Genomic DNA, 21,335 nt, shown 5'->3' with positions numbered 1-21,335 from the left:
CAGCAGCAGCAGCAGCAGCAGCAACAGCAGCAGCAACAACCAGATTCGACAATGGCACCGTCATTTTCACTATCATTTGCGACAAGGGACCCAGTCACCACCACGGCCCTCAGTACTTCACATACGGGAGAACTGGCCTCGGTTTCCCGTCTGAGTAGCGCAATACTGGAAGCTACTTCAGCCACATCTCCGCAGCCCTCAACCTCGCACTCAGAAATGCCTCACACGGTCACACCCAGACGGGTAAGCAAGTTAGCTCTTAGCCTACTACTTAATAAGCGGTGATGAGACCCAACACACAGGTCACTGCATTTCATATACATACTGTGCTCATGGCTAATGCAACAGGTCTTGTGCAGTGTGGAATGAAACCATCACAGACATTAAGAGTTTATTCGAAAAATTTAGACCGTGATAAAATGCTACCACCTCTGCATAACGATTTTTACCCACACGCTTTCGACATGCCCCAGTCAAGTTATCATGACAAGGGGCTTTCTATTATTCATGTTCAATTGAACGCCCATTATCATTCTTGCTCTCCATGAAGGAACATTTTCTTACATGTATAAGTGAATATATTGTATACAAAAAAAATATGTTCTACATGTTGCAGTAATAGGTATAATTTACGCCCAAGAGTGTAGAAATTGGTATTGGTAAGTGTTGGTTTAATGGAGTTCACTCAAATGGGCTATACGGAAATTATCTAGATTCATGTTTCGAGAAGGGAAAGGAAGTATTCCAATCTTTCCAAAGAAAATTGATCAGCCCCCTTATGCAAATCAACTACACTTCACATATATATATGATAGTTATATATTCTACCCGATATACTGAAACAAATTACTCTACAGCAACATGTTGCCTACTGTAGTCATGGTATCTTGAAACGAAAAGTGGATAACTATTTTGAGATCATAAATTTCGTTGTCTGTTACAAAATCTTCCTACATATCAGTAGAAATAGAATACAAATTTCTTCCTCAGCGTAGGCACGGAAGGCTGTTGTCACGCAGTTTTATAGACTCTATTGATGTTCCATTACGTATTCAACTCTCACCAAAATTTAAGTTTGCATCGTTGTTTATAATCGCGATTTTCTGCATGTGTATTCAGAGTGCAGGGCGTCTGGTTCCCCTAAACCTTCTTCACTGAATTTCCCGGTTAATACAGGTTCAACAAGGTGCAATGCATAGAAAGAAGTCGTTACACTTCACTTGAGGCAAGGTCCCCTTATATTATTGTTACTCACCATAACATTACAAACTCCATTAGACATGCATTCAGCGAAAATCAACAAAACCAGTCAAATAGAAATGTAAATATTTCCACATGTACATACATTGATAGGTAACGTGTTGATAAATGCGACCCCGCAGAATCAAACGCACAGAATATTAAGATGTCTATTGCAAGCAAAAGAGAGTCTAACAATTTTCATCAACAATATATGCCGTGTTTTCCGTTGGATCCTTGCACAGGAATTATTTTGAAGAACAACGTAGCTACCAGTTCATTTCACCGTAGGATATAACCATGGAATTTTCGTGGCTGAAAAAGGATATGCGGTCAGTTTGTGAAATTGGTGTGATTAGAAAATGTTGTCACAGTGAGGCCATTTTTAATTCCCTTACCAAGGATGTTACGTGGGTGCTGTGAAGGACACAGCACACACGTAATTTCTTAACGTGTATAAGCCTACACACCACCAAGAATGACGACTCCCACCCACGGGGAAAATTGACAACCAGCAACTGATTACGACAATTTAAATTTAAATTTAAATAGTTTAATCGCGATTTTAATTCAAATATAACAAACCTACTGCTAAAAAGGTGATAATTCCTGTGCCGCGTATAGCCTATTGGCATACTCAATTATTTTACATGTTTATGTTTTTATACGATGACGAATGCCGTCGTAACTAATACCTACGACAGTAAATACGAAATATACAACTGTGAACAACACAACTGTAAGTGAACATCAAACCAGCTTAATTAAAGTTGTATCCCTGGCTGGGACACAGCGGTTGGTCGAGCTGGAGCTGGTTCGTTGTGTTTCAAAGTATTGCAGCTGTAACTTAACTAGTTCATTTATTCACATAAAAATATACAAGGTTACAGTCGGATTACGACCAGTTGGTAAGAGAGTGTGCGCTGTCTAATAAAGTACAGGACTGACTGTTAAATTGTGGCAAGGTCTGCCCCAAACATGACACAGGTTGCCCCCATATTAATCAGCGCTCTAGTGCGGAGGAGGGTGCATATTTATACAAGTTTATAGTGTCATCCTCCGAGTTGTTTGTCCTGGAAACTCCCATATATTTCCTTGTGGTACAAAGAATAATAACCTTTGGAAGCTTTCTCCATCCCGGAACCCTGCAGTTGTATACTTGCACTTGTTATTGCCATCGCGGCCCGAGGGCATGGGGTCTTCAAATATTGACCCGGTTACTGGCGATAACTTACGTTGCCACCAAGTCTGAAATAACAACTATAGAGTTCCGTTTACACAAGTGTTACAACAGTATCCTGTTCCTAGGTATACACTATTAATGTGAGGAATGATGAATTATACAGTTTATGCTAATAATTAATTAATAAAATGTCCATTACATTTGATAGATTTCGTTTTCCTTATCTTTATTACATAATACCCTATCTTGGTATTTACGTCTACAACACTGTGTCTCCTGCCGTACGAAAAGTGCCTCTGATGATGGTTCTATTTAAACCGAAATATGTAAGGCAAGAATAATAAAAGTGATGTGACCTCTAATGCCTCACTGGACGGAAAAATTTTACTAACTTTCTAAATTAATAGTGCAGCGGACCATAATGATACAATTACAAACAATTAACAGTAGTGTTCTGACGCTCGTCGGAAAAGGGCGTTTGAACAGAAAGCCAAAATCAATCTTTTTTAAGTTAGGCAAAACAGCCGGAGAAGCGTACGAAATTTTGAAAAGTGTGTACGTTAGTGATTCTTTGAGTTGCTCGAACATTTTTCGATGGTTTACTGTATTTCATAACGGCAGGGAGGACATTGAATGCGCTACACTTGTATCAAAGCGGAAGACAGTCGCATTGAAAAAAAAAAAAAAAATTGACCGAAGACCTTGCATCAGACACATGTGTTACTGAAAAATTCATCTAGGAGCTCTTGGGAATACCAAAAACTACTGTGCATCAAATTTGACAGAGGATTTGGGCAAACGGAGGGTCTGTACCACACGCGCTGTCAGGTGATGAAAAACATGCCAGAGTGGAACACTGCAAAGACATGTTACGGTCGGCCCAAATTGGTACAAATATTACAAAATCGATTATTACTGGTGACGAGATATGGTGTATTCAATATGAGCCTCTCACAAGGCGGCAGAGTACAGCGTGGTTGGGCCCAAAGAAGCCGAAACCAAAGAAAGTGCGCATGCAAAAGAGTCGAATAAACACACTGCTAATCGTTTTCTTCAATTCCAAAGGAATGATTCACAAGGAATTTCTGCCAGAAGATCGAACAGTGAATTCTGATTACTATTTTGGAGTCCTCAATCGTGTTTGAGCGAGAATTCTTCGAATTGGATCTGCATATCGAGAGCAAGGTTCCTGGTCGCTCCTCCACGACAATGTCTCACCCCATAAATTGAAGATCGAACGCAATTTTTTGGCCAGAAAAGAGATCACATTCCTTGATAATTCTCAATATTCTCATAATTTTGCTCCAGCAGATTTCTGGCTGTTCCCAAAAGTTATGTTGGCGATGAAAGGAGACTGATACGACACCATCCAGAACATCCAAAGGTAATTTTACAGCAGTTCTAAATGCAATTCCCCAAAAGGAGTAAATTGACTATTTTCGAAAACTTTTCAATTGATTCCAGTTATGTAAAGATTCATAAGGCGAATATTTTAAATAAAAAGTGTAATATTCTAGAAATAATTCACGTCTTGTATTTTTAATGAAGAGAGTCCTAAAATTTCCTGCACACTGTGTATATTAGCCGTTGTATTTTTCTTTCAATTTATGAATTTTCCGTCTTGATTACTATGTTCGTATTGCAAGGTGGAAGAAATAACTTTCATACAATTTTCCAGAAGACTTATATGTCTGTGTGGGTTTCGAAATTAATTTCAAAGGGAATATTTTCATAGTTTCCTTAGTGTTCACTATTATACTTAAAATTAAAAATAACAATAATTCAATAATAAGGTAATATTTACATTAAGAAAAGAGAAATTTAAAATAATTATTAATTATGGGGTAAGTTCCTCAAGAAACATATTTTTGTAGTATATGGCATGAATAAATTAGTCTCTAATATGAACAAATTTGGCGAAATTTTGCAGAAGGATCCCGCCTTCAAGTGCGACGTAACGGGCTGCAGGAGATCATTCAGAACGCGACCAGAACAGAATGCTCACAAGAGGGGGCACAATAAGGAAGGTGCATTTGTTTGCGTGTATGAGGGCTGTCAGACGAGTTTCACACAACGGGATAACTTCAAAACTTCACAGCGGAGAAAGGCCGTTTGAATGCGATGTGTGTAAGATGAGCTTCGCCAGACAGCACAACCTGAAAAGACATAAGAAAACTCACGATTTTGAAGTAAGTTTCACTGAAGAAGGAATGGGCAGAATGTAGGGACAGAAATAAGCGAGGCATCGGAATGTGTAAAATGATTATGATCCCAGCGATACTATCCGTGTTTCCGCATGCGCAGTGATGTTAATCTTTCCTCCAGTTCCATGTCACTGGTTTCATTATACGTGTACTTAATAATTTAATTCGATTTTAATTGTTTATCTGATTCCTTTTAAATAAATTAACTAATAGCGAGGTATCAATATGAGTGTATGTTAACTAAAATTGCAGTAAATTTAAAAAACTACAGCTCTGCGGTGACCCCTTCTCCTATATTTCCACCGGCCGCACAAAATCTGACCTTTATCAGGCGAACGGATACGGCTCTATTTTAATTAAACAGGATCTGAATTTACACGGCACAATTATGGCAGAAGCTATTGTAGCAATTGTAACTAATAGCACGACTAAGACAGAGAGGGTACGATAGCCTAGTGGCACACATTTAGGAATACTTTGCAACCGGGCAATTACTTATTTCTTTTCACTTAATATTCAAAATTTCCTCACAATTTAGATTTTAACTATAGTTTAAATTTGAATGATAATTTGATTTTCATAACTTATATAGATCGTGACGGCATGTACCTATATTCCTATCGCCAAACATCGTGATCTCCTCCTGCCCAGGCAAGGCGGATGGCCCGGGTTCAGGCGAGAGACGTGATGACTGGGAAGGAAGTACAGTTGGAGACAGGTGCTGCCATGACAAATCCAGGGCTGGGATGAACTTCCATGTTGTTCCAGCTGCTGTCCGTATGGCGCATAATGAAAGCTGGCTGGACCAATCACATTCGGTGCTGACATCTGCACAGTAAGAATGAATACTAGTGATATAAACATAACGATGCATCATGTTTTGTACCATTAAACGAAATACTACAACAGAAGTTCTTTTCTGTTCTTGCAAGAAGGGTCACAGGCTGCAAAAACTCTATCACAAAAACAATGTCAATAATCTTGAATTGTAGAATATCTTCCTCATGGAGACTTTAATTATACCTGCACAGTATTATTATATTTAAAAATTATTTAATTATATACTATAATACCTAATGCCGGAAGGGCCTGAACTCAGGATGACTCAAAATTGTACAGAACTTTTCCCGTCTCTCTCTGTCTCTCTCTCTCTCCCACCCTCTCTCTCACTCTCTCTCGCTATCGCTGTACAGCCTTTCGGCCCGTAGGCGCTTGTTCAGATTTTGAATTCCATTCAAAGTAGTTATAAAGGACTTCTTTGCCGGTAGATCAGCCCATAGCAAAAGGCCGCTAACAATGACAATATAACCAAAGAATAAATACACAGAGACATAAATGAATCGAGTGGGATTCGAACCCATGATCCCTGTGTTCGAGAGAAAAGGCGGTTCTTGCCTTAGACCGCACGGCAACTCTGATCTTTTCAGTAAATTTCATAAGTTTAAATATTGTGACATGTTGCGCAATGGAAGGGAAGCCCTCCCTCCCCCAGCAGTGACGTCGTAGCTCTAACCACGGTGACGTAGACCCCCGGGCTACGTGGCACTACTTCCTACTGTGACGAGGCACGCAACGCCGGTGACGTAACACTGCGTGAGGCAACAGCGGTGCCGATTACGTAACAGGTAAGCGCTGCGAATGTACAAGGGAACTGCGCAGCCGGCGGAGTAAGTTAAAGTGTATCAGCTGCCGAAGACAGTTCTCCAGTCAGCAGTGAACTAGTTCTCAAGGCAGCAGTTACGAGTTACGGATGCGTGTGTGAGAATCAGTGATAGTTCGTGAAAACCGAGTAATAATTGGGAGTGTGTGATACAGTGACACTTATATAGCTCCCGTACTGTGAAACGTGTAGACTACTGACAATAGAGTGAATTGAATATTGCGAATAGGGTTATAAAGTGTGAAACATCGCAACTGTGTCATAAATAATTGTATCCGAGATTTCTAGGTTGGTAAATAAATCAATTAACAATCCGAATGGCGTCTTCAGTAACAAAACACGTTACAATATAAATGAGCAAAAATCAATTAGGAACCCTCTTCCCTTGCACAACATCCCGGGGAAGATACCAAGAACGGTGAGATGTAGCACTGTTACGAATCAGGTCTTATTTCAATTGCAGAATACAATTAAAAAAAATTACCCGCGCTCAATAATTATGTTTATCTGAATGCAGAGTATTTTGCATTTTCCTGATTCCACTGTAAAAAAAATCACAAAATTATCTCGCGATATATATGTATGTTCCCAGTGCGTCAAAAGCAATTACAATCTCAACAAACTAGTCTCCTCTGAATCCCCCTGTTTAAATGGTAAGTAAGAATTCATCGATATTAAAATATGAATTTGGCCGTCTTTTCTATAAACATTTGCCTCTGAAATTAAGGGAATTATGGTGGAAAAAGTAGGCACGCACGAAAGAGTTTCAGATGAATTAATATGGATATAAACAAAATATTACACAGGAATAGTGAGTTGAAATACATAGTCGAAACCTCGTAGCAACCTGTGAACACGGATCTGGAATAGACAAAATACACTTGTACTCGTAGTATTCACAACTCCTCTTATATTTATTTTCCTATTTCCGGGGTACGATATCAGGTTTAATGGGGAGCAAAAGACAGTATGCTTACTGTCGACCTTAGTGTGTACTGTTCCGTCTGCCAAAGAGCATACACTCCTAATACAAATTTAATTTGTACCTAAAGAAAGGGTAAATTTGCGTTTATAAGTGGCCGTAAAGGCCACAGGGGTCGAATGGTCGAGGTTCCCATATCTTCTAGAAGATCGGCTCACAGTTAACAGTAAGGATGTCAGAATTATGCACCGACCACCCTTTACCCCACCAAGAAAATTTCTGTTGTTCATTTATGTTAGAGGCTTAGTCAACCCCAGGGCGATAGTTCAGCTGGAAGGATGAGATAAATTGCAAAAAAGCAATGACCTCATCGCGAATCGAACTCGCGACCTTCCGGGGTTTAGCATAGTGCCTCAGCGAACTGCCTCGTGCCCCTTAATCTGCTCAAAACATTTATTACCTTACATAAGAGAGTGCCTTACAATACCGGACATTGAATTAGGTGCTTTTATTTGTCTAAATTCCACATGCCTCAAAAGCAAATCCGCTTACAATCTCTTAAGCTATTTCCATTGAATCGAGGGCTCACCTGAGGCTGAGTCCTGAGGCTCCTGATCCGAAAATGATGTCGAGGGTCTTGGGTTCATGGCCAGACACTGCACTACTCTCAGAGGGACATTCAGCAGACTGAGTCTGTGTGACGCGAGACTCACTCAGTGTGCGATGGGAGTTCGTCGCCAGGTGCCACGCAGTGAGGACGTGGAGCAAGGCCCCCTCTTTGACTGAGGTGGTGCAGTGTTCAGAGTTGGTAAAGTCGTGTTGATCGATGCTCTATCATCTTAGAATATCGTTTGTACGACAAACGCAGTGAATAAATGACTGATAGTTCAGTCAAGTAGTTTGATATTCCAAATAAAAAACTAACAAACAAAGAAAAATATTCCAAGCCGGATATGGGCCCGGATCAAACACCAATGTACAATATTTTCCCATAGCCCATCCACCACACTTAATACAAAATCAAGTTCCTTCTTTTTTTTTCCAAATATATTAAAACCAAAGAAGTCGACTACCTCCTAATATGCATTTGCCTCTAACGCAACCAAATCAATTAGCTGGATTCTATCAACCACAAAACCAGACACAGATGCCATCATTGTTTACAAACACAAGCTCAACCATGCAATGCAGAGGTGTAAATGAATATGAAGAGTGGAACAGTGATGAACAAACTGATGACCAAATCAATATAAACACTCTTGGCATACTGTAAGCAATAAACGTAAAATAATTCGACTTCAAACTCCTAAGGATATAAGAGAACAAATCAAAATAACAGACAGACTCCAATTACTTCCTGCTATAGACAACGATAAAAATTTTGCTGAAAGTAACCTGACAAATCAAAATAATGTCCATGACATCAGCCATAAACCGCACGCTATATACGAGTACATCTATGGTGTCACAAACTATAAACCTCTCATTAGCCACCGAAAAGGGAACCTATATTACTAGAGCAATGGCTGATAATATAATAAAAATTAATCCGAAAACTTCTGATACCTACAGAAAACTAGTCCATAGTCTAAGAGATGACCAAATCACTCACAATGCATACCGGTAGAAGGAAGTAAGGGACTTCAGGGCAGTTATACCAGGATTGCATCACACAATACCAAACTCTGAGATTAAAGATGAACTTGAAAAACAAGGCCATAAAATAAGGAACATTATTAATGATAAGCTAAGAGTGAATAAAGGCCCAGTCCCACTTCACTTCGTTGATTTAGAACCACAAGGAAATATTCAATATAGAATTTTTACAACATATCAGAATTAAAGTTGAACCACTGAAAACAGAGAAATATTGTACAGCGTACACGTTGCCAAGACTATGGCCATAGTAAGACATACTGCAGGAAACCCCACAACTGCGTAAAATGCGGAGGATCCCATGATATAAAAACTTGCAGAAAACCCAATAACACTCCAGCAAACTGTATATTGTGCAAAGGTGAACACCCAGCAATCTACAAGGGATGTACTTTATATCGTGATTTGGTAAATATAAGATGCAAAAATAATGGACATCCAACAATTAGGCAAAACCCAACAACTGTAAATCCACCACAAGTACGTGTACTACACCAGCAGAAAAATACTCATCAAAATGCTTCCTCATATGCACAAGTTCTAGCAGGAATACCAAATAACAAATGAAGTATAAATGGTAATAAAGAGTTATCCCAAAAACTGACCGACTTCCTTGGCGAATTCAAGAACATGTTTACTCAACTCTTAAACCAAAATAATATGATTTTTACCAATCCCAAAAAACTGACCGACTTCCTGGGCGAATTCAAGAACATGTTTACTCAACTCTTAAACAAAAATAGTATGATTTTTACCATGCTAACTACAGTAATAAATAGAATACGTGTAGCAAAGAAACGGCTTCCTCAATAACAGTTGCTGCATGGAATGCCAACGGACTAAAAAACCATATGCTGGAATTTGCGTATTTCTTAAACGTCGACAAATTTGATATCTTATTGATCTCAGAAATCCATGCAACCCAACAAACTGTAATAAAAATACCTTACTACCGCTTGGCCCGCGATTTCTAGCGGCAGTTGACTGGAATGCTAACATACAGCATGGGGATGTAGATTAATCACACCTAAAGGCCGAGATCTACATGAAGTAATTCATGAATACAATCTGAATACCATAACAACCGGAGAGCCCACCTACTGGCCGGCAGACTTAAACAAAATCCTGGATCTGTTGGACTTTGTTGTAACAAAAGTTATATCTAACGTTCATTACACCATTGAATCGAACATTGGCCTATCATCTCACCACAGTTCCATAATCATAACTATCAGTATATATATCATATGGAAAAAGGAAATACCCAAGTTTTGCACTAGAGGAACTAACTGGGAGTTATTTCGATATATAATAAGCGAAAACATCAGGCTTGGCCATCGAATGAAAGAGAATGGTGAAACTGAAGAAGCTATACAATACCTAAGGCAGAATACCATAAATGCCTCGTGGAAAGCTACTCCCTCAATACATAAAATGAAGCACAGATAACAAAACAAACCACTCCACATCAGACAACTGATTTCAGAGACAAGAAGAGCTAGACGTATCTGGCTAAGAACCAGAAATCCGTTAGACAAGACAAACGTAAATAGATTAAACTATAACCTCACGAGAGCTCTACAAGAGGCAAAAAATGAGAACTTTTACTCTAATATTACTCAGCTTTCCTCTGACGACCACACTTTGTGGAAAGCAACAAAGAAATTTAAACTACCAGTCATAAGCATCCCACCTATAGGAAACATTGACACGACATGGGCACGTTCTAACACCGAGAAATTGGCAGCTATCTCTGAACACTTAGTAAATGTTTTCGGTTCCCCTCAAGAGCAAAGTAACAATGATGCTGACATTGAAGGCTTCCTACATGCTCCCCACCAGTTATAACTTCCAATAAAAGCCTTCTCACCGGCAGAAGTACTTCATGAAATAAAACTATTAAATTTTCGGAGGGCACCTGGACACGATTTGATACTCGGAGACAAGCTGAAGAATCTTCCACTAGAAACAGTAGTCTTAATGACCACTATATACAATAATATGTTAACACTTGGATATTATCCTATTCAGTGGAAACCAGGGCAAGTCATTATGGTAGCCAAACCTGGAAAGCCCCCAACTGAAACGAACTCTTATATACCGATAAGTCTACTACCAATAATGTCCAAAATCTTCGAAAGGTTCCTTCCTAAGAAAATTGAAGGAGCAGTGCCACTAAATGAATTAATACCTGACCATCAATTTGAATTCCGAAGAAAACACTCAACAATCCAGGAATGCCATCGAATTATCAATAAAATTAAAACCAGTCTTGAAGGAAGAGAGTACTGTGCTTCAGTATTTCTAGACGTAAAATAAGCGTTTGACAAGGTGTGGCATGCGGGGCTCCTACGCAAACTAGAAACATACTTAGCTGAACGATTCTACGTTATTTTGAAATCTTATTTACATGATCGATACCTTTAAGAGAAATCAGACGATGACCTTTCCGATTCATTCATTCATCAGTAATCTGTCAGACGACAGGTTCACAGTCTCTTCCAAAACAATTCGTCCACTTAATGCGATCTAGAGCTTTCACCTTCAAATAAAAACATCCTCTTCTGTCCTCAAAGTCATCCAGCATCTTCTTACGTCTTCTTCCTCGTCTTCTGGTTCACATACATGGTGTCTTTGTTTTTGGAAATAGACTATCCAGGAAAAGTGATAATGTGGTAGTTTTTCCATTTGCTTTCCACATCGCAGTACAACAGCCGTTCAAACCACTCTGGTCACGCCTGTTGCTATACGAACTTGAACCATCTCGAGCATCATTTGCTCTGTGCTTCAAGTCGCTGCTGATGACGCTGCTTCCGGCATCAGTTCTTTCCGATTATAAACCTATAAAATCAGGAGTTTCCCAAGGTAGCGCGCTTGGACCATTCCTCTACTTAATATTCACTGCTGACCTACAAATAACTAACGATACTTTAATTGCCACATTTGCAGACGATACTGCTATACTAACATCAGTTCTAGATCCTAGAAGAGCATCTGAAAAGCTGCAGAACTATCTCAACACTCTTTATATATGGTTACAACAATTGAAGATATATGTTAATACCAACAAATCAGTCCAAATAATATTTACTAGAAAGAAAAGTATATGCCCTCAGGTTAACATAACCAGCAACCTTATACCAGTAAAAGCAGTGGTCAAATACCTCGGACTCCACCTAGATGAGAAGCTGACCTGGAAAACGCACATAAAAGCGAAGAGACGCCAACTTAATCTAAAAATCAGAAATAGGTATTGGCTACTCAAACGTAAGTCCAAACTATCTCTATAAAATAAACTAATCATTTACAAATACATACTTAAACCAATTTGGACATATGGTATAGAATTATGGGGTTGTACTAAACCATCAAATACCCAAATTCTTCAGTCATTCCAATCCGAAAACACTCTGGAGTATCATTTTACGTCTCTAACCAAACTTTACATGAACACTTCAAAATGCCACTAATACAGGATGTAATTAAATCAACCATAAAGAAATACAAAGCCCGAACAAAAGACCATGTAAGCCAACTCATAAGTGACCTATTTACCCAACCCTTGGAAAAAGAAAGACTGAAGAAAATCTGGCCAGAAGACCTTCTCGATGATGTGTAACCACATGGAGAACTATTACTGAATGGTACTCGTCACAAGTTTTCAAATTTTAAACCATTTACTTATTACTCATATTGTTACTATGGAGTAGATTGTAAATATGCAAGAAACAAACAAAAGTCTGCAATGGCTACAGTTTAGGGAACGGTTTAAGGGCGCATTCAGAAATCCGACACGTTTACTTCGTGTTGCTTTTCATTGCAATATTACGAAACGTAATACTGTTTGCAGGCATTGTGTACCCTCGACTTTGCATCCGTTCCTGCACTTGCTCAAGTAGAACATCCTAAATTAATTATCTTCTTTATTATATTATATATAAGCACCCTGTTGCACTCCATACGATATATGATATAAACTCCGTCCTAAGTGAAAACAATATATTATATGTCTTTGATCTTGCTCTGCTTTACACTACATTTTTCGGCCGAAAACGGCCATCATCAGGTTTATTCACTCACCTTGCTGTGACACTGCGCTTAGTTTAAAATTTAACATTTAAAAACACATTGTTCTTTCGTTGTTATTATCTACATCTACTTCGTTGATATCTGTCTCGTTTATAGATTATTTTTGTTACACGCGTTAATTTTGATTTCCCTGAATTAGCACTTATAAAATCTTTAGCATTTTAAAATTTTAAAATCCTTTAAAATTGTTCTCTAAATTTTAAAATTTAAAATTTTCAGGGTTACTCGCCCTATGTCTATATGTCTATAGTGCTGCAAGGGCTAGTTCTTGTTTCCAGCACTGAACAGGTGTTATTCTATGTAGTCTCCCTGTGTGCGTGCCGCTGCGATTCTTTACTACATGTGGAGAGCAAGTTTAACAAAATGATAATAAATGCCGCCCTAGCGCTGCTCTGTTACTCGCGCAGACGTACGGCTCAGTACGGCTCAGTACGGCTACGGCTTGGAATCGAAAGGACAACCAACGGGAGTTACAGGAAGGTCATAGGGATGGAAATTGTGAAGCGAACAGTCAGAACTTCCAGTCGGTTACCGAAAATGAAGTATTGGGCCTTGTGGAGGGGTCGACTACCTCCGAAACGGAAAAGGAAACAAGGAATAGAGGAGGAATCGGTACTGTAAAAACACCGGCCTCCCGGGCATGAATGAGGACAGAATGAATATGAGGAGTGAATGGATATGACGCCCTGTACACTGGTAGTAATTAGCCGACGTTTCGAAGAATATTAATATCTAGTATTCAGATTTGAAAAGTAAGTAAAATTGCCTACTTCATGCTGAATGCTTGAGTTACTCTTTGAAACTGAAAATGGAGACTGTATGTACCGACGAAACGTCGGTGAACTTCGGGCGTTCTTCTTAAGTCTTGATTGGTGCTCATTGCTTCTTTCGTCCATTCATCGAAACTAGTGATGGGGGCACTACGCCCTTACGAAACGCTGACAAACTACTACCAGGCTGTACGGCGTCGCAATTTTATGAGCAATTTCTCTTTCTCTATCTCTATCTCTATCTCTATCTCTCTCACTCACACACACACACATATTTATCTGATTAGGCGTTACATGACAATCCGTAATTGTGTCTGTAATTCTCTTAGTGGGGGAGTGGAGTCCAGCTGGTTCCACTCGGCACGGCTTCCACTGATTGGCCTATTGTACCTGCCCCGGGTGATCATGATGGAAAATTTGGTGGAATGAAAATTGGCAGTGGAAACCGAAGTACTCTGAGGAAACTCGCCCCAGAGCCACTTTGTCCACCACAAATCCCACTTGACCACACCCAGGATCGACCCGGACCTCCGCTGTGGGAAGCCAGCGACTAACCGCTTGAGCTATGGCGCGGTCTATTATGTCTGTAGGTCTCTTCTGACATATTTACTAATTTCGGAAGAAGAAAGAATGCCCATTCTCTTGCCATCCAAGGTTACAGCCACTTGCAGGACGCCTGCAAGTTTAGACTACCAGATGGACTGATGTGTAAGAGAAGCTGCAGGAATGGCACGGCAAACAGAGGCCAAAGGGAAAAAGCTATTGAAATTTGAGAGAATATAAATTGAAGATTTTTCATTTATCATAGAAGGGTGGAGAAAAATGCATAATAAGCAGTTTCATAATTTTCACACATCATAAAATATTATTAGAATAATTAAATCAAGGAAGATGATATTGACACAACATGCAAAGAGCACGGAAGAGACGAGAAATGCATTAAAATATTGGTGAGAAAACCTCAAAGAAAGAGGCCAGTAGGGAGAAATAAATGTAAATGAGACGATATTATTAAAATGAATCTAATACATACAGGATAAAGAGTGTGGACTTTGTTCACCTTGTCCTTGAAAATGACCAGTGGTGGACTTTTGTTAACACGGTAATGTGCTACAATGTCTTTAGTGGTTAAAGAAATGCTGGATTCCCAAAATGACTCAAGTTCATAAAATTAATTAGGTAGTTGTAGAAATCATTACGCTTAATTTTTAATAATTATGTATTCCTTTCAATGAAATATATGTGTCCTTCCTAATGTTACCTATAATACATTAGCAAATGTCAAATTTCTGGTGTTTGCTAATTTTCATTGAATTATTTTCAAAAACGTTGCTCCAACAGCTGGAATGAAAATCCTACTAGGCCTCCCTCCACTGCATTTGCAGATGGAAGCAGAGGCCAAGTTAGGAAATTAAAGATTGCGTTGCAATGATCAATGGAGACCTAAATCCGAAGATTATGGACATGCATACATGACTCAGGGCATGAAAAAATAACCCATCCTACAGATGGAAACTGATAGAATGTTACCGAAACATGTTTAAGATACACCCTTCACAGTCATATTCCTTGATAGAAGAGAATGGACAGAGGAGTTTCAACTAGATAGAAAGGGGGGACAAATCTGGTATACAGATGGCTCCAAGACAAATATAGACACTGGAGCTTAAGTTTATTGTAATGGAACAAGGTGGAAACATAACTAAAACCTCGGTCAGTTCACAACAGTGTTCCAAGCAGAGGCGTATGCCGTTATTACATGTGCAGTTGAGAATTTAGATAGGAACTACAGAAACAGGAACATCTATATCCTATCAGACAGTCAAGCTGCAATTAAGCACTTGTTACACAACATATCACTTCAAAATTGGTCTGGGACTGCCGCCAATCCTCCATACAACTGGCCAGACATAACAGAGTACCACTGATATGGGTGTCAGGCCATGAGAGTATTACAGGCCGTTCAGATTGATTTTTCATATTACCGAATATTAACAAACCTTAACTGCAGCTAACTATAACCTTGTTTACTAATTCGCCCACTCTACTTCTCGCTACAGCGCAAGTTAGTCTTCCACACTTTCACTAGGCTTTCAATCGTAACGTATCCCAACAGTGTCCTCTGCTTACCTCCTTATCGGGTGGCGTCTATCTCACAAGTAACGCACCAGTGCACTTTGAAAACATGACTCACTGCCTAATCAAAGTCAAAGACATATTACTACCGACAATGGGTCGGCAAGTCAGTTTTGAAGATAGGCATTCATTTTGGCCCTAGATCAGATTTGAACTACCAGACAGTTGTGGATTTGTTGCTGTGTGGTGAACTCACTGGCGAGAAGACATGCTTCCACTTTTCAAAAGCTGCCGGCCCTCGCCAGCGCAGTTTTCTCGGGTCCGGGTTCCGGGGGACTCGTGACCTGTGACTTTTGACCTATAAACACGTTGCTAAGAAGCAATTCTGTAAATATTCCCCGTTGTTATGTAATGCCCGCTCGCAACAATGGAGGTGATGTCACGATACCTGACGCGTACGGCCGTTGTTGTGTAGCGCCCGCAGCATACGCATGCGCGGTGACGTCACACAACAACAGAAGCTTCGAATCAGACGATCTTCCCTGTGGGCCCTCCCAGAGAATCGACCGACCGTGTTCAGTTCATCGACCGAGTTCAGTGCGGTTAAGGATTCAGCTGTGGAGGGTCAACCACCGGGTAATAGAAGCAGAAGAACCTCCATTGTTATGATTCGTTATCAGGAAGTATCTAGTGAGGGCATTACATCGGAATAGCCATTGTGGAGAACTGTTATCAAGTAAGGACTAGTGGAAATGGACTGAGAAGGCAGTTTTGGGTGATTTATGGTATGGGAATCAGCATTAGTGTAACAGTTATTTGTAGTTACGACCTGGAAATAGCCAATAAAATCATTCACAAATCTAAAAACCATTTATAGTCACTAAACATGTGACAAAACTTTGTTGTCTACATTCGAGACTCCAACAAAAAGAAGGATCAGGGGACCGTATTTATATACCCCACGAAGAGGTTGACCCAGATATACCCCCAAGCATTGGGATCCCATCTCTTCGCCTCCTACAATTCGAAGCGCTGATGTGGAGGTATTCTATTCAGCCTCCACGCTGAAGGTTGACGCGGAAGCTGTTCTCCTTATATCGCCTCGACACGAACAGCATAGAAACATAAGTTACTTTTAATTTCTCTATTGCTCGTCGATTACGATCCGTTCAAAATTGTTCCTCGTGTATTTACCAAGCAAATTATTTCTTCGAAAATGGACTTGTCAAATGTCAGTTATTAATTTACGAATTATTTTTAAATTTTTTCTTTTAAATTCTTTTGATTGTGTGATGATTAATGAATTACAAGTTTTGTGCAGTGTTAGGTAACGACCGCTGAACAAACAGACAAGAGACACGGCCATGCTGTTGTATTGCAGCTGTTGCCGAGTAGCGGCCCGCCGGCAAAAATGAAGTATTGATGGAAGTCGTGTATTCTACGGATCCTCTCCCAGGCTATAACACTCAACCGACCTTGGTAAGATAATTCAATTATAGCAGTTGAATACACTGGACTGGTATTGTTGATTAGCGAATGAGTGGATTAGTTATAGTAGTGCTACAGTGCAGCTGGTAGCTGAGGCAAGAAAACAGCTCAAGGGGAACGCCCGCCGATGGACCCCGTTATCAGATAACTCTAGTGTAGACACAGCAGACTGATGACTTAGTGCTTGTTGTAGTGAACTGTGCAGTGAGTGAATGAGCGAGAGGGCTATATAGTAACTTGTCGTTATGAACACACACACACACAAACGCACACGCACATGCGCACACTCTCTCTCTCTACGACACCACAGCAATTCCGATCCTGGCCGCTTTTTCGGATTCTTTGATAATTTCCCATTCGACAGGACTCCTTGGACGGGGATCAGCCCGTCGCAAGGCCTCTTACTAAACACAAAACAACATAAACGTACACAGAGAACCATGCTTTCAGTGAGATCCGAACACACGAACTCATCACCCGAGCAAGAGAATGCAGTTCATGCTTTAGATTGCGCGGCCACTCTGATCTGCAGCTACGGTCTGTAAGCGCTCAATAAGTCAAACCACACCAAACCCAAGCTTAATCATATTCTAGCACGTGACAATAAATTGAATAATTTGTGAAAAGAAGCGGTAGTGTCCCGGATAATGATAGTGTCTCCTGTACTTCCTGGACTGACTGAGCCCCCTCCAGTTCAGGCCTGGACAGAGACAGAGGTGCAGGACGGAAAGTTGAGGAATACCTAGAAGAGACAGCTGCCAGGGAAAGGCATTAGCACAAACATATGCAGAAATAGTTAACACTGCAATATCGTGCATTATCAGCCGTGTTTATGATGTCAGTTTTTACTGCTGTTGCAACTGGTCCTGGCATACCTGTGCCTGGTAACTCGGAAGCTGTTTTTGTAACAGGGTGCCGTATCGGTGGGCCTGATAAAGGTAGGAGTTAGTGCTGCCTGTGTAATTATCGGTCTCGTGTTCATCGATTGTTGTAGTTCTTAGATTTATTGTAGTTTTATATTAGTATACACACATATTGCTAGCTTGCTATTTGTTATTCATGCTGGCTGAAGGCAGGGTGAACTGATTTGCGCATAGGGTTATAAATCGTGAAACCCCGCAACAGTGTGATAAGTAATTGTAGCCGTTACTTGTAGATTGTTCATTAAAGCAACTAACGATCTCTACGGCGAAACACGTTACAATATTCTGACTAAAAATCCAAATCAAATTAAATTATTAGGCGTAAAAAATCCTGTGGCACTTAACTGGTGGAAAGATTAACATCGTTGATGATGAGAACCTGAGTTGTTAAAAACGAATATATTCATTTTATTCATTCCGATGCCACATTAGTTACTCTTCTGTCACATATGATACTTACCTCTCCAATGTGAAATTCCTGATGCCTTTTCAGATACCCCGCCCTAGAAAAGCTTCTCTTACATACATCACATTCACATGGTCTTTCTCCGGTGTGAAGCTTCATATGGGAGTTCAGAGCTTTCTGGTACTTGTAACGCGTCTCACACCCCTGAATCTTGCAAACTTAAAACCTTCCTTGTCGTGCCACCGCTTGTGAGCTCGTAGTTCTGATTCCGTTCTGAATGATCTCCCGCAGTCCGGTACGTTGCACTTGAAGTGGGGATCCATCTGCAGAAACTGGCAAAATGTGTTTATATTAGAAACTATTGCATTCATGCGTCATACTACAAAAATATGTTTTTCAGAAACTTAATTACTAATTAATTAATTAATTACTAATACTTTTACATTTTAATAATGTAGAAATTACCTTTGGATGTAGGCCCACTGTTCACTCCATTCATAAGAATAATAACGCATATATAAGGAAATGAAGTGGATAATTCCTGTCTAAAATCACTTCAATTAACTCACAGCCATATAGGATGTGTGACAAATTGTGTGAACGTCAATTTTGCACCGCGATATCCGAAACGCAAAGGTGAGGTTTGTTTTAAGGGAAAGATTTTGGAATGGAAAACGTATAGACTTGCGTTTATGATGTCAATAAAATATCCATAAATATGGTGGGAAGTGGAGTAGTAATAAATTTCTCACATCTTATAAACACATCATTCTGATGTTTAGCAGCCGCTTCCCAACATTGCTGCTGGCGCTCTTTCTCACGTCAGCTCATGAGGGCTCTGTCTTGGAAAGAGTGGCTATGTGACATGGTTCTTTTCCGGGCACTTGGGTCTCCCATGCCAAATTCCATTTCCCCAACGCCTCAATATACAAAACTTGTCTCCTCATACTCTCAGTACTGATGGCGTAATTAAATTACCAACTCAAATTGCACATCCGCAATTACTTATTCTCCCTCAACACTTCATAATAATTGCAGATAGCATCTCAGGTCATAACAGATTCTAGGCTATTACTGAAATAAGTAAGAGAACAATGGCACAAACAGAAATTTACGAGTAATTTGAAGGATCCCATTAAAGGACCGATAATATGCTGCCTCATGACATGCAGAAACTGATGTAGTCTGATTACGACGTGACCCGACAGAAGCATACTTCTGCAATTCACTACAGGGCGTACAGTCCTCAGGTCTTCACTGAATGACTGCTTGTGCTAGTCCATCTGTTGGTCGAATTCTTGAACTATATTTTAGAAACACCACGAAATTCTTTAGTACGCTCACAACATTTCTCCACGTGGACCGGCCAGGGCCTATTGGATCTTATAGAGACCATAATATTCTATTCGTTTCAGCGTACGTTTCAATGATCCGAAGGTTTCTTTCCCGTATATCCTTTTAATATTAGTGCAGAAAATCTTGCAGCCACGATTATCTCATCCTCTGCTCTAGGACTAGAGAAGTGACATGTACTGAATGTTAATAATTCTCACAAGCATACTCTGAAACTTTGCCTCAACTGGTTGCGTCAATGAATCAGGCGATATGTCAGCGGTGGCTTCTCCTGGTTTGGTTGGATTGGAGAGAATGCCACTACTGACACCTAGCGGCATATCACAAAGCGTGTTGGTTGCAATGGAGACATGGAATGAAGGACAAGGTGCTTTTGCTTTGAAAGCATTTTACAAACACGTTGACAGTTTCCAGATCGCTCAGCGTGAATTTCGAAACGACTTTGGTATTCCTCACAATCTTGCTGCTATATCTGCCCATGCCATCAAGACCTGGGTTCAAAACTTTGAGGCTATTCGTTCTACACTGAAGAGGAGAGGTGGTAGCGTAAAAACAGCACGTACACCCGAGAATGTAGCGGCAGTGAGAGAAGCCATTGAACGAAATCCACGCCAGTCTGGGCGTCACCGCGCTACATCACTCGGGTGGTCCGAAGCCAGCGTTCGACGGACTTTGCACAAAGATCTCCATTTCCACCCCCATAAAATTCAGATTATTCTTGCACGAGAAGAACGCGTCTATGAAAAAAGAGTTAATTTCTGACAGGCTTTTGCAATTAAATCAATACCAAGATGTCATTGACAACTTACTGATGAGCAATGAAGCTCATTTTAAATATTCGAGGTGTGTTAACAAACAAAATTTACAATATTATATTTAAGCATCCTGTTGCACTCTACACGATAAATGATACAACCTCCGTCCTAAGTGCAAACAATATATATTTATATGTCTTTGATCTTGTTCTTTCTACACTACATGTTTCGGCCTCTATCGGCCATCATCAGATGTATACTCTTAACGTTGCTGCCACACTGAACCCAGTCTAAAACTTAACATTTAAAAACACAATGTCACATTCTTCGTATTATCAACATCTACATCGTTGATATGTGTCTGGTATGTAGATTATGTTGCACACGTCAAACCCGATATTCTTGTAGTAGCACTCTAAAAATCTTTAGTTATGATGTTTTTAAAACCTTTTAAAATTTTCTCTAAATTTTAAATTTAAAATTTAAAATTCTTAGGGTTACTCGCCCTATGTCTAAGTGCTGGAGCGGCTAGTTCTTGTTTTCACACTGTACAGGTGTTATCTGTAATATACAAATATTCGTATTATTATTTTATGTACGTAATATTTTCT

The 21,335-nt window shown here is 39.9% G+C and overlaps 1 long non-coding RNA gene across 1 annotated transcript in view; it reads right to left on the bottom strand.

The window, feature by feature from the left end:
• Nucleotides 1-4,308: 4,308 nt before the first annotated feature.
• The window catches only part of LOC111868847, a 37,082-nt gene continuing 20,055 nt past the window's right edge, over nt 4,309-21,335 (bottom strand). Inside the window, exons 2-4 of the long non-coding RNA XR_002843574.2 lie at nt 18,671-18,948; nt 5,236-5,454; nt 4,309-4,578 (exon numbers count right to left, since the gene is read on the bottom strand). This is a non-coding gene — a long non-coding RNA (uncharacterized LOC111868847). The remainder of the gene's footprint in view (nt 4,579-5,235; nt 5,455-18,670; nt 18,949-21,335) is intronic.

The sequence above is a fragment of the Cryptotermes secundus genome, unplaced genomic scaffold (genome assembly GCF_002891405.2).
Source record: "Cryptotermes secundus unplaced genomic scaffold, Csec_1.0 scaffold412, whole genome shotgun sequence".
Taxonomy (NCBI): Eukaryota; Metazoa; Arthropoda; class Insecta; order Blattodea; family Kalotermitidae; genus Cryptotermes; species Cryptotermes secundus.
The sequence above is the reverse complement of the archived record's forward strand: the minus strand, read 5'-3'. Positions and strand labels throughout refer to the sequence as shown.